The 21,700-nt window shown below is 38.0% G+C and overlaps 1 non-coding gene across 1 annotated transcript; it reads right to left on the bottom strand.

Moving 5' to 3' along the window:
• Nucleotides 1–8,141: 8,141 nt before the first annotated feature.
• Nucleotides 8,142–8,247, bottom strand: LOC131159043 (small nucleolar RNA R71). Its single transcript, XR_009137658.1, has one exon. It is a non-coding gene; the product is annotated as a small nucleolar RNA R71 (small nucleolar RNA).
• Between the last annotated feature and the right edge of the window lie 13,453 nt (nt 8,248–21,700).

The raw sequence follows: 21,700 nt of genomic DNA, 5'->3' as shown, positions 1-21,700 counted from the left end.
ACTAAAGCTCAACTTAAATTCACAAGTCATGTAGAAAACAAGCTCATTGAAGTATTAACAAAGCTTGGATGATGTTAAAGCGATTTTACATGAAGACTTAGGATTTACTTGTATTTACACTACAAAAAATAAGGTTATTAGTGAAGGATCAAAGCCGTAACTAATAATCACAAAACTGTCACTAATTGTATTAGTGATAGTTTTATAAGGATTAGTGACGATTTTGAATTAGTTGTCATAGTTGCGGTTACTAATATTTATTAGTGACGAAATTTAAAAGCGTCATTAATAATAGAGTATTAGTGATGGATTATAACCATCACTAAAACCCTAATACCATTACTATAAATTTTACATTGACTCGGCTATATATCGTCACTAATAGTAGAGTATTAGTGACGAATTTCAAAACTGTCACTAATAGTAGAGTATTAGTGATGAATTTCAAAACTGTCACTAATAGTATAGTATTAGTGACGAATTTAAAACCATCATTAATACTTAGATTTTAGTGACGCTTTTGAAATTCGTAACTAATATTATACTATTAGTGACGGTTTTGAGATTTGTCACTAATACTTAAAGACAATTATTAGAGACGATTTTAAAACCGTCACTAATAATTTAAAATTAATAATTATTTAATCATTAATTCCTGTAAAAATATGTATTTACATTTTCGCATGCATAACATTAGACCATAATTGCTAAAAAAATTCATAAATTTTTCAAAATTCAAATTCAAATTCAAATACAAATACATTATAAAAATTCAAATTCAAATTCAAATTCAAATTCAAATTCAAATACAAATACATTATACAAATTCAAATTAAAATACACAAATTCCATATGTTTAGATAACAAAAAAAAGTACAAAAAAAAAAAAAAAAAAATCAAAAGCTGCATCCGAGTGTAGTGCATGACATCGTGTTGATGTTGTGACAATCGCAAACCCTACTAATTAAGAATTATAAAATAAAATTAGTATATGATTTTTGAACATATATGTATATGTACCATAAGTATCAATGATTTGATAGCAAAATAATCGGACATTCGGATATAGTTAAAAAAATGATACAATTTTAAATAGCTAAATTTTATCAGTTTAGAAAAATTTTGGCAACATTTCACCTGTAAATAGGACATTTTCCATAGAGATATGGTCCAAACCTGGGTGTTTACACTAAATAGTTCACAATAATCCAACCAGTAATGAATTTTATGAGTGCACAAAAAGCTTCATATAATAAGCATTAAATAATGTAATGTGTTTTTGCATCCTACAAACAATCTATATTATAATATTATTCTATGAAAAAATAGAATGTGATGTTCATGACTCACATGACTTCTTTAGGACTCAAAAACAACTATAATAATCAAATAATGCAAATGAGTCCATGATTGATAGAATTTTCACTTAGCACATGCAAAAGTAAATTTAGAGATGAAGTTCAAAATTCAATCATCCTTTCAAAAATGTTTTAACATTCAACACGCTATAATCATTCTCACAAATGTTGTATATGACTTTGATTATTTTGGGAAAAATTTTCGGCAACTTGTCGTTTGTTAATATAATATTTCCCAAACTTGCAAGTCACAAAAGCATGGAATTCAGAAGATTTTTGCATTATACAGATGCCCAATGTGCTCAAGACAACCTTAGGATTCAAAAATAAAGACAATGATATGCATGAAAGTCCATATGATTATGTTTTCCAAAATTATAGAAGTTTAGAAAAATTTTGGCAACATTTCGCCTGTAAAAGGACACTTTCCATAAAGATATGCTCCAAATTTAGTTGTTTATAATAAACAGTTCACAATAATCCAACCAGTAATAAATTTTATGAGTGCACAAGAGCTTCATGTTAGCAAAAAATGAAAAACACACACATCATACAACTAAGGATGCTACATAGCCTAACTGAGAGGAAGAGTGTCCCTAAACAACTCTCAAACCAAACAAAAACCAAATTTGAGAGCCAACGAAGGAAAGATAAAGGGAAAAATTAGTTATGTGTTTGGTCAAGTGGATAGTGTGAAGGTCTCTTCTAGGTATGATGATAGGAAAAAGGAAAAAAATTGAAAGGGCTTGCAAAAGAATATTACCAGGATAAAAGTTAAAAAACAATTCAACTAACCTTGAACCTTTGCGCACATACATAGGCTCCTGTTTTGTACTTCATTTCCCCACCTCATCAACAAAGTCGTATCCTCTTCCAGGCATAAAATCCTAGCCTCTAATTCCACAAATTAACCGCTTTTTCCAAGCCTCAACCCCAGCCTTGGCTCTCGCCTTCCCACACTCCTAATCCTTCATCATATTCGTTAGATAAGCAACAACCTTCTTATCACCTTCACCAGAACTCCTCGAAGGCCCCAATAACATCTTGCATCCCTCCTTCCTCCTCTTTTCCCTATCGCTCATTACTCTGTTATCCCCTCGCAAATGAATGATCGTCTCTTTAGCGGCTTTGTACTTTTTCTTCAAGTCTTCCAATTGATTTTCAAGCAAGCATTTACTAAGCTCTAGGACTTGATTAATGCTCCTATATAAGTGTGATCTTCACTAGAAGATCACTCGCAAATGGAGAGCAGAATGGAGAGCTGGTGCTCAGTAAATGCTTGCTTGAAGATCAATTGGAAGACTTGAGGAAAAAGTACAAAGGCACTAAAGAGATGATCATTCGTTTGCGAGAGGATAATAGAGTAACGAGCAATAGGGAAAAGAGGAGGAAGGAGGGATGTGATAGGTTATTGGCGCCCTCGAGGAGTTCTCTTGAAGGTGAGAAGGAGGTTGTTGCTTATCTAGAAGAATAAGATGAAGTATTTGGAGTGCGCGAAGGTGAGAGCCGAGGTTGAGGCTTGGAAGAAGTGGTTAATTTGTGGAAATAGAGGTTAGGGTGGTTTTTTTAAGTGGCAACTAGCGAGTGGATGATTTTTTTTAACCCTTTTTAGTGAAAGGACTAGGCAGCCCAACGAAAGGCCTAATCAACTATTTCAATTTATGATTGCATCTTATAAGTGGTACCAAAAAAAAAAAAAGATATAAGTAAACTTTGAAACACTATGATCTATTTAAATACACACACACACACACACACACATACATACATGCATGCATGCATACATACATAGATACATATATACATACATACATACAGACACACACACACACATACATACATACATACATACATACATACATACATAAACACACATAAATATATACACATACATACACACACATAAATATATATACACATACATACAAATTTAGGGCAATTTAAGAGCTTATTTTGAGTTTCTCATCATGTAATTTTGTTAATGGAAACAAAACTTATAACTGTCCTTTTGGGAAGCATTTGGGATAGGTAGTTCAAAGATTAGGAGTGCCTAGTGTTTTCCTCGGACTCAAATTGTAGATTGGGATACTAGATGTGCCACTCTGCACTAGGGTGGAAAATCTCTTTGAGTTTTTGAGTCTTTCTGTTTGCTTGGAGTCTTGACAGCAAATGTGAGTAGTGGTTTTCTTCTAAATCAATGGACCTACTTGTTATAGATATAGATCTTTATTTTGACTAGATTTTATGTATGCTTTTGATCTTCATTTCTCTGATTGGGTCTTAAGTTGGGAGTTTAATGTTGTTAGATCTTCAGTTAAGGAGTTAGGAGGCTCCTATATTACTTCTAGGCTATAGTGTTTGGAAGATTTATTTGGGGGTCTGGTCTTCAAAATTTTCCTTTGCCTAATTTTAGGTTGCTTTTTTGATTGGTTGGATAGGTTTCCATGTTGTGTGATTGGGATGAGGTTAAGAAAGTGTTGGAATTTAACAAATTTTTGGTAGCATGCAACTTGTAAATAGAACATTTCCTAAACCTGCAAGTCACAAAAGGTCACAATTCACAAGATTTTTTTGCAATGCAGGTGGCATTCCAATCAAGCATGCAGTCCTAATGTCCACTACCAGCATGCAGTTCACAACATATATCAATCCAGACATGCAATTCAAACTACCTTTTACATACCTTCTAATGAGAGGAGTAGCCATCTGCATCATTTGGTCGAGATTGGCGCATCATTTGTTTAAATTGCGCTTTCCTATTTAGAATGACTTCCAGCTGGGCTTCAAAGTTGGACACCTTCTCTTTCAATTGCTAGTTCTCAATTTCCACCGTATGCACCTGGTGAACCATCTCCTGTGCCCGAGACTCGGTGTCTCGACATGCTCATTCAATCTCAGCATGAGATGCTGCACCCATAGAAGATGATACTATTGGGCCGATGTATCCACTCCCAAGACCTTTCACCCAGCCCCCCACTCGTTGCCCAAGCACCTGAGTGAAGATCTTGTAATCCGTCATTGTCTGACTCCTCTTTGAAATAGGTGCATCTCTCAGCTCGAGTATTTTCACCTACTTCCAGTCATAAAAATGATAAAAATTAAGAAATAAGAATACAACTTAGAGGTTTTGAATAAAATAATGAACTAAATAATATATTTGACTTACATGTTTGCCCTGTGCACCCTGGCACCACTCCCCCGATCGCCTTTGGTGTGTTCTTTGATAAAGATCTGGAATCAGCTCCTCTGCGCCAGTCTCGGGATCACGCTACATTATCATATAAAACATCATTAATATTAATTCGGCGGTGTAAACATAAATAACACTCATTAGGTAATGATCAGATGGTTTTATAGCAATTACCATTCAATGATTGATGAATAACCTCGACACACCGCAATGTGTAGTAGGAAGTTTGCTGCGGTTCTCAGCATTTTTTTAACATATAGTCTACAAAAATGATTTAATGACTTTTATTAGCCACATCAATATGAAAAAGTAGTTATTATAATACAAACACATCACTTGATAGTGTGGGTCGTCGAAATGGTGACACACCACCTCCCAGTCCTCTTGAGATATCCTATTATATGTGCGCGCTTTTGCCTGACTCCCATTTCCCTAAAATGGGAGCGCATTTTGGTATAATAGGTCTTAAATTTGTTGCATAGATGTATGTCCACCGTCCTTTTTACATGGTTTGCGTGGAGAATGTCCATATCAAACTCCTTCTACATATGAAATACAATTAGAATGTTAGACAGTTGTTTAGCTAGTATATTAACAGTTAAAAAAAATGGTTTGGGATTACTTACCAAGATGTGTTTGTAAAGAACCATGCGCTGAGCCTCAGTCACCCGTGGTCAGCTGAAGGTGGTGACTGGAGCATATTGTCGGCATATAATGCCGAGCTCCTGTGTCCAAGATGAGCACCAATCACCACGCGGGGCTGTGAAGCCTGGAGGAATGTCGATCCTGATCTACTGCTCCTCCTATCCAAGTGCTTCTTTAGCGCCGTGTTCTTTGCTACACCACAAACTGACCTCGACAGAGATGTCGATGTTGAAAGAAGAGTTAAAGAAAAATATTTTAATCATACACGTGTACAATTATTAGTAGTTTTATTCTAAATAAATTAATCGTAATCTTACCAACGTTGCTCATTATGGTGGGCAACTCACCTTGGATTTGATCCCCAGCTCAAGTATCCATATCTGGCTGAGGTCCTGAGGGCTTAAACGATGATGGTGCCACATAAGGACCGATGTGCTCTGCTGGTCTCGAGGACATCGGATCATCCTCACGTGATGATGTAGTCGAGAGCCTGGAATGATCTCAGCCACGACAACCTCCTGGTGCCATATCTGAAAAATATTACATCAGTAAATATAAGAATATTGAATATTAGATGGATACACACATTTCAGAAGTTATGGTGACAACATAACATGCTTACCCCCTGATGAGTCCTTAAAATACATGATTTTAGACCCTCATTTACCTTTGTTTATCCTCATTTTATTATGTATTTGCCTAAAGTTATCATTGTTCAGAGTTATGCAAGGTTTGTTTTTCTTTTCAGGAAAAACAGGTTAAAACCATGGAGTCAGGCATTACGAGAAGCCAAGGAGGATTTGGAAGATTCAAAGCTCAAAATCAGATGCTCAGCCAAACTCCAGAAGCTTCATCATCAGAGGACAAGAAGATGATGTTCAACCATGTGGTGTAACCAGCAATACACAAGGGCGACTTAGTCTTCCACTGTGGACTCCAAGGTTCAGACTAAGATTAAAATGCTGCAAGGTTCAACCAAGTGTTCGACCAAGTGACTCTCTAGGGCAGCCATGTCGAGATACTGAGACAGAACTGAGAGTAGAAATACTGAGAGTCTCGATGAAATGTTCGACCAAGAGACCTCCAGGGGCGACCATGTTGAGTTCGTGAGATTTTTTGAAGATCAAGATCCTGCAAGTCTCGACGATCAGCTCAATGAGCAAGACCCTGAGGCACGATGATGTCGAAGACATTGAAGATTCGAATCCCTAACTTCTTGCGAGTTTCAACTACGATGCGCACAAGAATGATAGAGGGGTGACTTGGTCGACATCAATGATCTTCTGCGCGAGATTTTCTACAAAAGTTCCTGAGTTGTAAAACAACCCTTGTAAACCCTAGAGCCTATAAGTATTCGCTACAAACACAAGCTCTGGGTTCCTCTTTGGCCTCTCTTAGGTTAGTGATAGACTTAAGATGTCATTGAGAGCCATTGTAGATTAGTTAGGGTAGAATTTCAATTCCTGTTTCGGTGCGTGTATGAAGTGTCCGACCGTCTGTGACAACCGGTGGCATTTATGTGCTCTCCATGTACATTACATGGTCTTCTTTTGTAATTCATGGCATTAGTGACAGATGTGATGAATAAAAAGGGATAATCCTTTTACAGGCTTTCATTTTCTTTCTTTACTTGCTTTTGATTTATTGCTGTGTGTGTGATGAAAGGTTGCAGATAAGGATAAGCACTGCTACATTTTCATTAGGGGGAAATAGTTGGCTACGGATACTCCGGAGGTGTATGTCATCGTTGAGACAGGGTATACTCCAGTTCCTGACTGTGCTCTAGACGGTTGGTGCACCCTTGTTACCCTGTGCCCTCGCACGTCCCTCTCTCGCTTTGGCCTGAGATTCTCGGGTTAGTACTTCCATCGAAGATTGAAGTAGCATAGTTAGAGGCATGGCGTCTAGCACCCGATTCAGCCCTCAGCATCGCTTTGTAAATTAGAAATTTACTTGCTTTTCATTAGTTGTTAGTTTACATGCTTTCATTTAAATGCTTTTCAATAGTTGGATAGAAAACTCTCTAAAAAATATCACCTTTTACTTCTTTTTTCATAACAAGGCTATAATAAACTAAATCAGAAGTGGTTTGATAACCGCCCTTTAAGTCTCTATGGATCGATACCCAACTTACCCACTTTCTACTGAACTTGGGATAGTTAGGTTTATAAATATTATTTTTAGTAGTTAAGGACCCAAGACTTGGCGTGCCTACCAAATTTTGGCATCGTTGTTGGGGACTTGGCTACGGTTATAAGCTAACTTCCACTTTAGAGTATTTTTGCCTTGTTCTTTTGATTTGCTCTCCTTTTATTTTCACTTTCTTCGTTATTTTTATTTTCTTTATTTTTGTTTACTATTTCTAAAGTCTGAATCTCTATGCTTGAAAGTGTGCATGTTTGGTATGCATTCTTTGAAACCTGAGATAATTCCCATAGATCCTGAGATTGAAAAATCTCGTAGATCCTGTAAGAAACCTATCTATAATCCAAAGAAAGCTGAGTTGTCTGAACTGAAAGCTATGGCCAAAAGTAACCCACTGGTTCCTACCCAAGTTCCCCGCCTACCTATGGTAGGAGAGAAACCCCTTCGGCCTCTTAGGGACCACTTTGTACCTAATGCATACACATTACCATCCTGCATTCAGTTCCCGGATATTCAGGCGGCACAATTTGAGATTAAGACTTCCATCATCTTGATGCTGCCCAACTTTCATGGGAATTCCACCAAAAATCCTTATCAGCATCTAGATGAGTTCCTGGAGATTTGTTCCACCATTTGCATACCTAATTTCGGTGATGACACCCTTCATCTTAGGCTCTTTCCATTCTCTCTGAAGGATAAGGATAAATATTGGTTGACATCCTTAGAGTTGAACTTGGTAGCCAATTGGGCCACCATGCAGCATGAGTTTCTGAAAAAGTACTTCCCAATAGGGAAGACTTACCAGTTGCGAAGGGCAATCACAAGTTTCACACAAATGAATGGGGAACTTTTCTTGGAGACCTAGGAGCGCTTTAGGGACCTGCTCTGAAAATGCCCACGTCATCAGGTTCACAAGTGGCAATTGATTCAAACTTTTTATGAAGGGTTAGCTAAGAGAGATAGGTCTATGGTAGATGCATCATGTGGAGGTACTTTACTCAAAAAGCACGAGAACGAGGCCTGGGTCCTCTTTGAAAATTTATCTAAAAATTCTCAGCAGCACATGGCTACCATTCGTTGACTACCCAATCCATCAACCTCTAAACCTAAGGGAGTTTATGAGTTGACCACAAACTAGGACCTAGCCCTTACTCTGCATGTTATATCTAAGAAATTAGATCAATGTTTTTCCTTAGGACCGCAAAAAATAGTGTATGTAGAGGTTTGTGCAATTTGCTTTGACCCTTCACATGCATGTTATAATTTCCCGCATGCACACTCCCAGCCTAAGGTTGTGTAAGAGGAAGTAAAGGCCACCCACAATTGGTATGATAAGCCATCCAATGACCCTTATTCAAATACTTACAGCCCCGGGTGGAAATAACATCCTAACTTCTAGTGGAGGCCACAAGCTCTAGGTTTTTAATCCCAAAGACCTCCACAAGCTCCTAATGCTTTGCCTCCATGCCAATACCAAAGTTTCCTAAGTCATCCTGATTCAGACCCTAGATCTTCAACCGTATAGCAGCCGCCTCCCCTGTAGCCCAAGTACGACACATTTTAATAGATGGTGCTGAGATCCCTTAAGAATATTGAGGCTGATCGCTAGGCGGATCGGAAACTCCTTCACTTTCACTCCCAATCCATCACGAAGCTAGAAGCCACCTTAGGACAACTAGCTGTCACCTTGAGTCAGAGAGATGAGGGCAAATTGTCGATTTAGCCTATAGAAAATCCTAAGGGACAATATGGGGTGGAATGTGAACCGAAAGCTGGTCCCTCACCGTACCCTGAGTAAGCCCAGGTGGTGACCACCTTCCAAAATAGCAGGATGATAGATGAATAAGGTAAGGAGCAATCAGGCAAGGGAGAGAATAAAGATGTAAAACTGGAAGCACCCAATGTTGATTTATGCATGATCTTTTCTTCTAGTTGGGTACACAAACCCTTGAGTCTCACACCCACCAGCAGAAGGACTCCACCTCACTTCGCCCCTCTTAGGGTGTTTCATGACCCCTTAGTGACACATCTTGTAGCCCCACTTGCACCCTCTATATTTAGGAAAGAGGCCTCAACTGAGTCCATCTGAGACATGTTTAAACAAGTAAGAATGGATAAGCCTCTCCTCAACGACATGAAGCAATCACCTGTGTTCACTAAATTCCTTAGGGACTTGTCTAAGAGATAGGGTCAAGGGTGCACATGGATGGTTTGGTTAAGCAGGCTGAGCATATGAGTTCTATAATACTAAAGCACCTTGTTCCTAAACTAAAAGACCCCAACGCACCTACTATTTCATGTGTAATTGACGGTTACACCATTGATGGGGCTCTTCTAGATTTAGGAGCGAGCGTGAACATCGTTTCATACTCGGCTTATTAGAAACTTAACTCAGGAGTGTTGCAACCCACCTCAATTTCCTTGTGCCTTGCTCATCGATATCTTAAGCGACCCTGGGGTGTGGTAGAAGACATGGTAGTCAAGGTGGGAGATTTTTAGTACCCTGCTGATTTCATCATTTTAGATATGGAGACTTCCACAAATCTGATCCCTGTCCTTCTAGGATGACCATTCCTAGCCATAGACAATGCTTGCATTCAATGTAGGATGGGGATTATGCACATCTCAAGGGGTCATAAGCAACGCAGGCAAAACATATTTAATGCTTCCCAATATCCTCAGAATGTTGTCTAAGCTATGGACAAAGACGTGATTGATAAAATTGTTAGGGAAGCCACTCCTTCAATGCTTTGGAGATACCCTCGGGATAATACACTTTAGCCTGACAACCCTACCACTGCTGAATTGGAGGACCCTTTTGAGCAATTTATAACAGAACTTGATTGGGTCCCTAATTCTGAAAATAAGTTGGGGGTACAACTTTGGGTGTGAGGAAGAGAAGGGGGAAACCAATGTTAACTAGGAACTAGGATGAGTTTAGGTTGAGCTTCAACATGTTTGCCTTAAGATGGTAAACTTAGCGCTTCTAGGAGGCAACCCTATAGTTTTTATTTTATTTTTAGGTCCTTAGATTATCTAGAGTATATTAGTTAGAAGTTAGAGTCTTTTAGAATATGTCTTAGAATAAGTAGGGGGTGCGACTGAGGGAGCAACCATCATGTGTGTGGGCGACCTAGTCTTGCCCTTGCACTGCTCTAAGATTTGAAAATACTGAGAGGGTCGACTATGTCCACGACCAGCACTGAGCTGGGTGCGCCCTGTTTGAAAACACTAAAGAGTCGTTTAAAACTTACTTGTCCCTAACTCTTCATATCCCGCCTTCTCATTACAACTTGGTCAATCATAGTCGCCTCTCTATCACGTTGCACTTCCTTGAAATGTCCTCTCCTCCTGATTCATCTCTGGCATTCTCCCACGCATCATCCTAATCCGCCTCCAAGTAGTGACGACTTCAAGACTGGCCACAATGGGGTTCTTCATCGAGGGGGCAACAGAGTGCAGGAGGACAAGAGGAGGCTGTGTACTTGGTACGGGCACCTTGTAGATGTCTACGACAGATAACACGATGGGGCTCAACCCCGCGACCAAAAAGATTAACACAAACCATAGGGATGCCATGGGCAACCAATGTGCCATGCAGAATAATGTCATTTGTGGAACTTGTAGATGCACCCACCACCCTATGTAACATCTTCATTCATGGAACAGCCCTCAACCGATCTTCATGAGGTCCAGTTTCCCTACCCACTGCCATTCCAACGATTCCACCCTACCATTCCGTATATTCCACCATCAGAGGTCACCAATGATCCCACCACAAAGCTTTCGGATTCCAGGCCTGATTTGCAATCATTGCCATATCCTTTTCCATCATATTAATCCCTCTAGCTAAGTACCATGCCTGATCAGCCAAGGCCACTCCAGGCTCTACAGCATTGACAGACTTGACCTCCACTTTCTCCCTGCCAACTTCATTAGCTGTGAGAAACAACACCCACTCATGATGCAACCTTAGCTAAACCACTAATGTTTTCGTTTGATTTAGATTCTGAATCTGATTCCATCTAAAATCAATATGACTCTGGTTATCAAATGATTGAACAACCGGGACCAATTTACTTACGATACTTAGTTGACATTCATAAAAAGTATCTAATGAATTATGAGTTCAATACATCCTGTTTAGCAGAAAGACGGATATTCCTTGCTCATTATCAGACAATCACTTATTCACAAACTTCGTGTGGGGCTAATAGTTTTCATTTCCCATCTCATGGAAAACCCTTTTCGCTTCGCTTAGCCCTATCCCCCTCTAGGGGTATTTTATTGGGTCTTGTACTGTGCTTATGCGGCACATTTTTTTGTTTTATTTTCAATGATTTTGTAGAAATTGCAATTCTTATAATGCTCCTATCTACTTTGTAATGCATATTTTGCACTTCAATGAAAGCTTTCATTGTGCTTTTTGTTACTACGTGTCTTTTTTGCCACAATGTTTTTTTGCATGCATGCTCTTCTAGATATTATATTTTGTAGGTACACTGTTTGTTATTTCTGGCACCATGCACTATCTTATCCCATACTCAGATCCTATTTCTTTCTACACTTCAGTGAGGACACTAAAGTTCTAAGTTGGGGGTAGGGGGTGGCATTCTGCATGGCACATTCATGTACAAAAATGGCACATTTTAAAATTTTTGAAGACAAATTCCAATGAACAATGCTAACATATTTTGTACCCTCTATATACACCTATATGACCTAGTGTTACATGCTTAGGCTTCTCAGCTACATGATTTCATTATGCTCACTAACAATGTAGTAAATTACTTGTGTAAAAATCACATAACATGGCCGACAACTTGATATTACTCTAGGTAGTTGACTAGTGGTTTGTTTGGGTTAATATTGCAATGTAAACTCTTGTATTTACATGGTACTTAATGGGGCTAAAAAAACATTTACACGTGATTTGTAGAACTTAGGGTTCTTTGAGAGTACTGAGAGAACACCCGTGGCCACTATGACACCTTGTGAGGTACCGTTGAGCCATTCGTTCATTTCTTGAGTTTTTGACGTCAAACTCTGAGTTTATATAACTCAACTTTCCTTCTTTTGTTGGACTTCCTTTGCCAACTAGTCTTTGTTCTTGCACTTGCTAGCCTAGAGGTGACATCAAGTAGGGAGATATAAATCTAGGTCTTGTAGCTTATTGAAGACATGAAGGTCAAACCACCCCTAGAGACAAACTTTTTCCATGGACTCTTGTTTGAGCTACATTGCCATTGGAAACATGAAGACAATATAGGAGTGTAATGATTGTCTTAGCTGACCATGAAAATAAAAAAAATGAAAAAGGAAGACCAACTTGAGTAGAGAAGAATGAAAACAAAAACATATACCTGCTCCAAACAAATAAAAAAGAATTCAAGCTAAGAACACGACACCATAATTCTACACGTATGAAGAATCTTCTGCTAACCAATGCATTGCTGAATTCACGACAGTCTGGGAATAAGTTTATCTAGGGTGCTTTTGATTAAATGTGGTGAGTAAGTGAGAAGATGCTAGGGTGAAGGACCCGGCACCTCAAAGGCTAGAGCCCTTCCCTATAAGACTAGTCCACTCCATATTTCTAATGTTATTTCTTCAAATATGTGGGACGCTTGATCATGACTCCCTTCCTCACCCATTCTCTTGAGTGAATTTGAGAGGATAAACCAGTGATGCTGAGTCAAGATGACCATTCTATAGGTACCCCAGAGCAATCTAAGTGAGACAAATCATACACCTTACACATGCCTTGTGAAGTGACCTATTCATACTCGGATTTACATGCTAATATTAACTCTGAATTATAATCATGGGTTAATCATCTGTGAGTGGTGTCTTGAGATGGTTGTGTTGTGTTGAACTTTGTATAATTGAAATGTTGTGGAGTGTGTGTATAATGGAGTTGTCTATGAAGGAATTTATTTGTAATAAGGTTATATCTTTGTATGTAAAATAGTATAATTATGTTGCATGTGTTCCTATATTTATTTACTGCACTAGTGTTTGTGGGAAACCCTCAAGAGACTAGAACTGATCCACTAGGATCAACCTAAGGGATTAAAGTCTTGTTGCATACGGTAAATGCAACTGTATTTTTCTCGATAAAGGATGTAAGTAGGATTTGGTAGTTTTCTTAGATTTTGCTTTGCTCAAGGACTAGCAAAGTGTAAGTTGGGGGTTGTGATGAGTCTCTAAAATACACGATTTTAGACCCTCATTTACCTTTGTTTATCCTCATTTTATTATGTATTTGCCCAGAGTTATCATTGTTCAGAGCTATGCAAGGTTTGTTGTTATTTTCAGGAAAAACAGGTTAAAACTAGGGAGTTAGGCATTACGAGAAGTCAAGGAAGATTTGGAAGATTCAAAGCTTAAAATCAAATGCTCAGCCAAACTCTGGAAGCTTTAGATCATTAGAGGACAAGAAGATGATGTTTGACCATGTGGTGCTACCAGCAATACATAGGGGCGACTTAGTCTTGCACTTAGACTCCAAGGTTAAGACCGAGATTAGAATGCTGCAAGGTTCGACCAAATGTTCAACCAAGTGACTCTTTAAGGTGACCACGTCAAGATACTGAGACAGAACTGAGAGTAGAAATACCGAGATTCTCGACAAAATGTTCAACCAAGACACCTCCAGGGGCGACCATGTCGAGTTCCTAAGGTTTCCTGAAGATTGAGATCCTGCAAGTCTCGACCATCAGCTTGATTAGTAAGACCCTGAGGTGCGACGAAGTTGAAGACATTGAGGATTCGAATCCCTAACTTCCCACGCACAAGAATGATAAGGGACGACTTGGTTGACAACGACGATCTTCTGCGCGAGATTTGCTGCAAACTTTCCTAACTTGTAAAACAACCCTTGTAAACCCTAGAGCCTATAAGTATTCGCTACGAACACAAGCTCTGGGTTCCTCTTTGGCCTCTCTTAGGTTAGTGATAGACTTAAGATGTCATTGAGAGCCATTGTAGATTAGTTAGAGTAGAATTTCAATTCCTATTTCAGTGTGTGTATGAAGTGTCCAACGGCCTGTGACAATCGGCAGCATTCATGTGCTCTCCATGTACATTACATGGTCTTCTTTTGTATATCGTGGTGTTAGTGACAAACATGATGAATAAAAAGGGATGATCTTTTTATAGGCTTTCATTTACAACTTTCCATTTACTACTTTATTTAGTTGCTTTTGATTTATTGCTGTGTGTGTGATGAAAGGTTGTAGATAAGGATAAGCACTACTATGTTTCCATCAGGGGGAAATATTTGGCTACTGATACTCTGGAGGTGTATGTCATCGTTTAGACAGGGTATACCCTAGTTCCTGACCATGCTCCGGATGGTTGGTGCACCCTTGATACCCTGTGCCCTTGCACGTCCCTCTCCTGCTTTCGCATGAGATTCTCGGGTTAGTACTTCTATTGAAGCCTGAAGGAGCATAGTCAGAGGCATAGCGTCCAGCGCCTGATTCAACCCTCAGCATTGCTTTGTAGGAGTAGGGTAACTTAGAAATTTACTTGCTTTCCAGTATTTGTTAGTTTACATACTTTCATTTAAATGCTTTTCAATAGTTGGATAGAAAACTCTCTCAAAAATATCACCTTTTACTTCTTTTTCATAACAAGGCTATAATAAACTAAATTAGAAGTGGTTTGATAACTGCACTTTAAGTCTCTGTGGATTGATACCCGACTTACCTACTTTCTACTGAACTTGGGATAGTTAGGTTTATAAATATTATTTTTGGTAGTTAAGGACCCAAGCCTTGGCAAGCCTACCACCCGCTATACGTCCTCAATATCGGTATCATTCTTTTCCCATCAGTTTCATCATTTTCGATGAAGTCAACGCGCATATAAGGTTTAATTGTAATTTCAGTAGTCCCTATGTGTTCTGCTGTGGCAACAACCCTATTCAATGGTATATGATCGGCTCCTTCCTCGACAACATTGAAAGTAGATTGTGCTGTTGCATTAACAGATGGCTCATCTTCTTGGAACGCATCCTCACTGGCACTCTTCTCCCTATATGCAACTTCTGTAATAGCATACAAACTTTGAGGAGGAATCTTTTGGGTCACCTACCATTCACCTTTAATTTTATGTTCTTAAGGTAGAACACTTGTTCTACCTGCATCGCTTGCACAAAATGGTCATTTTGATACCATGTCTTGCTAAAACTGACATTGGTAAAGTAGGCATCCGTGTTTATCCCAATATTTTTATTGCCAATGACCCACCAGGTACACTTGAACAGGTGGATGAGTCAGTTGGCTCCATAGTTAAGCTCTATAATGTCATCCACGACACCAAAGTAGTCAATTTCTTCATCTCCTTCTATGCCTAACACCGCAACCCCACAATTTTGGGTTCTTCTATGCAGTTTGAGGGACTTTGTATGAAATCGTAAGCCGTTGACAATGTAACCACTGTAGCAGTTAACTCGTTGATCGGGGCCATATGCCAACATGTACAAATCTTTACTTGCTGTTGGTTCTTTATTATAATGCATGACTTTCATCTATTAGTTAAAAATGAGTTTAGATGAGTGAATCGTTAATATTGAAAATGTACATTGCTTCAAACTCAGGCAGTAATTGTTACTTATACGGCTCCCAAACTAATTGACAAATTCCTTCTTATTCCTTTTGTTAACGTTCCTTTTATTTTGGGCCAAAAGTTCAGCTTTATGTTTGCTATATGCAACAATAGTGCACGTTAATTTCAACTAAGTATATATATATATAACGTAAGGAGTTTGGAACCATGTACTCGATATATGGAACAATTTCATCACAATTATTAAGGACTTAAAAATGGGCCTTTTGTAGGTCGTCCATATCAATGAAATCGTAAACCCGTGCATCGAACGACCGAATATTTCCTCAAAATAAAGCTGCTCAGTTCTTCATCTTCTACATTAATAGCATGAATGTCTGCATTTTGCTCATCACGAGTGAAACTTGTGTCAATATCATGTAGATACATTGAGCAAAATGCAAGACATTCACTGTCAATGTATGCTTCAATGATTGAACCTTTCAGCCGTACCTTATTAGGCACATACCCTTTGTAAGTGGACAAGAACCTGTGCATTTTACATAGCATTAGTGACTTGTACACACAAAAAAGAAGAAGAAGAGGAAATCATGTGAACATTGTTGAAAGACTTTATAATTTACCTCTTAATAGGATACATTCAACGATATTGGACCGGTTCTCCAATTATGGTCTCCCTTGGTAAATGAATGGCTAGGTGGACCATCACATTGAAGAATGCTGGCGAAAATATTTTCTCTACCTTGCATAGTATGATCACAATGTCCTCCTCTAACCATTCAAGTACATTTACGCTCAATTTCTTGGAGCACAACTATTGAAAGAAGATCCCCAGTTCAATTAGCACTGAGTGAATATCTTCGGTCAAGTGTCCACGAAGGAAAACAGGTAGAGCCCATTTTAGAAGGACGTGACAGTCATGACTTTTCATTCCTAACATCTTCCCTTCCTTCGTGTTTATGCATCGAGCTATGTTCGATGCATATCCATCAAGGAACTTCACTGATTTCAACCATTTGAAGAAATTATTCTTCTTATCCTTCAAAAATATGTAACAAGCTGATGACATGAGAACTTTGTCCCCATCACGAATCAGATATAACTTAGGCCGTATTCCCTTATCTTCCACATCTCGGCAAGCATTTGCGTTATCCTTTGTCTTCCCTTTTATATCTAGCTATATACAAATGACATTCTTACAAATGTTCTTCTCGATGTGCATGACATCCAAGTTATGGTGTTGTGGAAGATCTTTCTAGCATGACAACTCAAAGAAGATGCTTCTCTTTGTCCAACTCAACTCCCACTCAGCACGTTTCCTTTTTCTACTGCTTGGTGGTTTCCCAAATTTCACATCTTTGATCAACCTGAGGTGGTTTGATATCTCTTCCCAACTTAGTCGGTTTGGCTACAACCTTCATTCAAGTTTTTCATTAAATCTTCTAACACCATGAGTTCTCCAAGGATGTCCAAGTTGTAGAAAATAACGATGAAACATAAAGCATAACTTGCGTCCATGCTTTAAGAATAAGGATCCATCATTCTTATTACACACTGGGCATGCTAAGTAACCTTTTGTACTCTAACTCGATAGGCTGCCGTAAGTGAGGAAATCATTAATTGTCCACACTAGTGCAGCATGCATCCAAAACATTGCCTTGATTTCCACATTGAATGTCTCCACTCCTTTTTCCCATAGTTCTTTCAACTCGTTAATTGAAAGACGTAGGTAAACATCAATATCATTACCAAGCACCCTCAGTCTAGGAATAAGCTGAGACATATAAATGAAGGGTTCTTTCATACATCGCCAAGGTCACATATTGTATGACATCATCATAACTGGCCACATGCTATACGGGTTGTTCATGTTATTAAAAGGATTTAACCCATCTGAAGCAAGGTAAAGTCTGATGTTGCGAGGATCACTGGCAAACCAAGGATGCATTTGATCAAACTTGGCCCAAGCTTCTGAGTCCGTTGGATGGCTAAGGGTGTTTTCCTCTTGAAGACGTTTCTCTTGATGCCATCTCATATCTGCAACAGTATTTCTGTACATATACAATTGTTGCAGTTGCGGGATTAATGGAAAATATCACAAAACGTTTTTGGGGATCTTTTTACCCTTCTTATGATTAGTTGTATACCTCGGTTCACCACATTCTAGGCACTCATTCACATTTTCATGTTCACCATAAAAGAATGCACAATCATACCTATACGTATGTATTGGAGTGTAACTGAGACCCAATTCATACATGTATGTCTTCGCCTCATAAAAAGACTTTGAAAGTGTTTCACCATTAGGTAGTGCTGCCTTAATGAGGTTTAAATGCATGTTGAATGCACTATGAGATAACCCATGCATTGTCCTTGCATGAAACAACTTTATCATAAACTCTAATTTTGAGAACTTTGTACATTTTGGATATAGGGGCACCCGTGCATCCCTCACGAGATTAGCAAATGGTTTACCGAGTCGATTTAATGTACTAGGATCACAAGGTATAGTACCTACTGAAGTAGATTCATCACCAGTATATGACACACTGACATCGTTCGTGTCCATTGCAATCCCCTTTTGGAAGTCACCTAACATTTCGATTAAACCTTCTGAATGTGTATCACCACCTACTATATTTGCCCCCTTATCTTTATCGTCATCATCATCACTCTGAACTGTGTAATCTTCACCGTGGAGCACTCGTGTTGTGTACCTTTTCTCCATTCCAAAGTCTGATAAATGTGTATGAACCAAATCAATGTGTTTGAATGTTATGTTTTGGGATTTCTTGCAAGGACACCTTAATCTACTGGCCTTTTTTGCACGAGGATGTGTGAACTCTATGAAATCATGTACCCTTTTCACATATTCTGGCAAAAACCTACCCTGAGCCTTCATCCAACTCTTATCCATGTTCATTAATTACCCTATAACATGTTCAAGTAAATGGTGTTGATTACATTCTCAAAATGTTTGTTACGCATGCATCATGAATCTTAAAATCAACCACCTTCCGTTTAAAAGGTATGGATCCTATCCCATTTAGGAATGTTGCATTTACATTGCAATCAATCGCTCAAATTCCTTCGTCCCAGTCATTATAAATTTTGATAGCATCTCCCCATGGCTCACTAAGTACACGAGATGGGGGAAGTGAACATGTTGCTAGTTTTCTATCACTAACAAATTGTCACGACACCCCACTATGCACCTAGAGAATACAAGTACAGATGCTGTCAAATATATAATGACAATCGACAAAGCACGAACGATGACAATAATGTAAATACAACTTCATGAACTATCCACATTGGACAATTCAAGAATGGTTGAAATACAAACATTACTAATCGTAAGTGAAACAAATAATTAACATGTTCAATTGATTATTAGTCAACATAGTATGACTAATAATCAATTGAACATGTTAATTATTTGTTTCACTTACGATTAGTAATGTTTGTATTTCAACCATTCTTGATAATCAATCGAATTTCAATAATTGTTTTGTCTAACATGTATGATGAGGCATAAATGTATAGTAACCATTCTTGAACGGGTCTAAGCTTCAATAAACACAAGAAATGACAGTAATTAATTTGACATTTTATTTCATATGACATTTAGTTCTTGGCCTTTCAATGTATTTTATACATTATTGTTCTTAGCCAAATTTTTTAGATTATCAATGATAAACCTACTATTCCTCTTTTCTTACGAATTTCAATACGTGAGAGGTGCGAGTTAGAATGACTTTAAGTTTTAATTGATCATGCATACGTTTTTTTGTACATGGTTTTATTTTATAAAAAATTTAACCAAATTTCGGCAGTATGCCGTCTGTAAATTGTACATTTTCCTATAAAACCTGTACCTGAAATAGTATATTGTGTTTGGCAAGGAAATCATTTCTGTAAAGAATCGGAAAAAAATATTATTAACTAATTAGTTATTATTATTAAATTGAATTAATGAAATAAATAATAGGATGAATATATAAGTATATATATATATATATATATATATATATATATAGGATAAAGTAATGTGGGTAAATAAGTATATATATGTATAATATTAATATAATATTATAATGGTTAAAATAAGATAATAAAGTAATAATATAATATAATTAAATACAAGTGGAATGCATTAAATGCATTCCATGACATTTGAAATTAAGGTTATTATAATATATATATATATATATATATATATATGTAATGTTAATATAAAATAATAAAGCAAAAGATTGTTTTAATGTTATTAGGTAGATTGGATTTCAATTTGAAATCCAATTGCAAGGAAATTTGAACGATTGAAATCCAATTGCAAGGAAATTTGAACCCTCCCACTACGCCTCTGTCACATTTTTCCTTTCTTTTCTCTTTCTCTCTCCTTGCCTCCACTTTCTCTCTCTTCATTTTCCCGGCCAATATTCGGTCGATCGTAAAATCGAAGATACCAGTGGGTTCCTATGTCCGCCACTGATATTTCTACCGGAGCTAACTTGTCGTTTTGGAGCGGCGTAAGCACCACTTATGGGGAAAGGTAAACCCTCACTTTTTCCTTAATTTCTCCTTAGATCTTCAGCTAAATCGAAGATCGGGCACCACCACGGGAAATAAACTAATACCAGTGTGTGGTAACATGAGCATTCCGTGTTATACATATACGATATAGGACATATTCAATAACTGTTATATCAAATCTGGGAGAACATATATATCATCAAAACATGGCAGAACGTACTGCATTTTCATAAACATATTTCATCTTATATAATAATAATACAAAAACATTCCTAGTAGGTTAGCTGGCTGTTGTCATGTATTACCCCCACATGACTGGGTTGTGTGTCCCGAAGGCGGGACCTAACAATGGTTGGCCGACCACTGCCAAGTCAATAGTACAGTTTGTAAGTCTAATGAGTTTGCTAGACCTGGTCCGTACACCAGGGGCACTCACACACTTCTTATAAACCACATCAACCATCCAATCTCATACCACTCCATACAGCGGCGTTAACACAAATATTATGATCATGAAGACCATGGATATATAGCAACGGTACCGTACAAGTGCTAGCCTAGACCAAGCCAACCAGGTTCTGATACCATATAACATATACTGAAACTGTGATACATGAATATTTCATATCATCAATTACCAAATCAATCATATCATTTTGCATATATATATATATGTATGTCATGAAAATCATCGGCCCGTATGCTGGTATTACACATTTTACCATAGCTTGGCCCGTACGCTAGCAAATCATAGCACAACCCGTACGCTGGTAAATCATTTCCATAGCTCGGTCTGTACGTCGGCAAACATATCCATAGCTTAGCTCGTGCGTTGGAAAACATACACATAACTCAGCCCGTACGCCGACAAATCATAGCACAACACGTACACTGGTAGATCATACATATAGCACGGCCCATATGCTGGCAAATATATAAAAATCTCGGCCCGTACGCCGATTTTCCATTATAGAAATCAGTATCATAATCACATTTCCAGAAAACAGTATTTCATAACATTTATACTCATGCCACACTAACAGGTTTTTCACATATTCAACGTGTCATCATTTTAACAGTGTTTTCCCAAATATAAATCATATATATAAACATGTTTACTTTCCAGAAATCAAATGCTATATATATACATACATTTCCTAAAAAAGGACTAGCTTAGTTTATCCCCTTACCTAATTCTTGAAAAGCCCCTAAAAAAATCTGCCCCGCACCCGCAGGGCTCCCAACTCAACAC

Source organism: Malania oleifera, chromosome 6, assembly GCF_029873635.1.
Source record: "Malania oleifera isolate guangnan ecotype guangnan chromosome 6, ASM2987363v1, whole genome shotgun sequence".
NCBI classification, from domain to species: domain Eukaryota; kingdom Viridiplantae; phylum Streptophyta; class Magnoliopsida; order Santalales; family Ximeniaceae; genus Malania; species Malania oleifera.
This window is presented reverse-complemented; position numbering and strand designations above follow the sequence as displayed.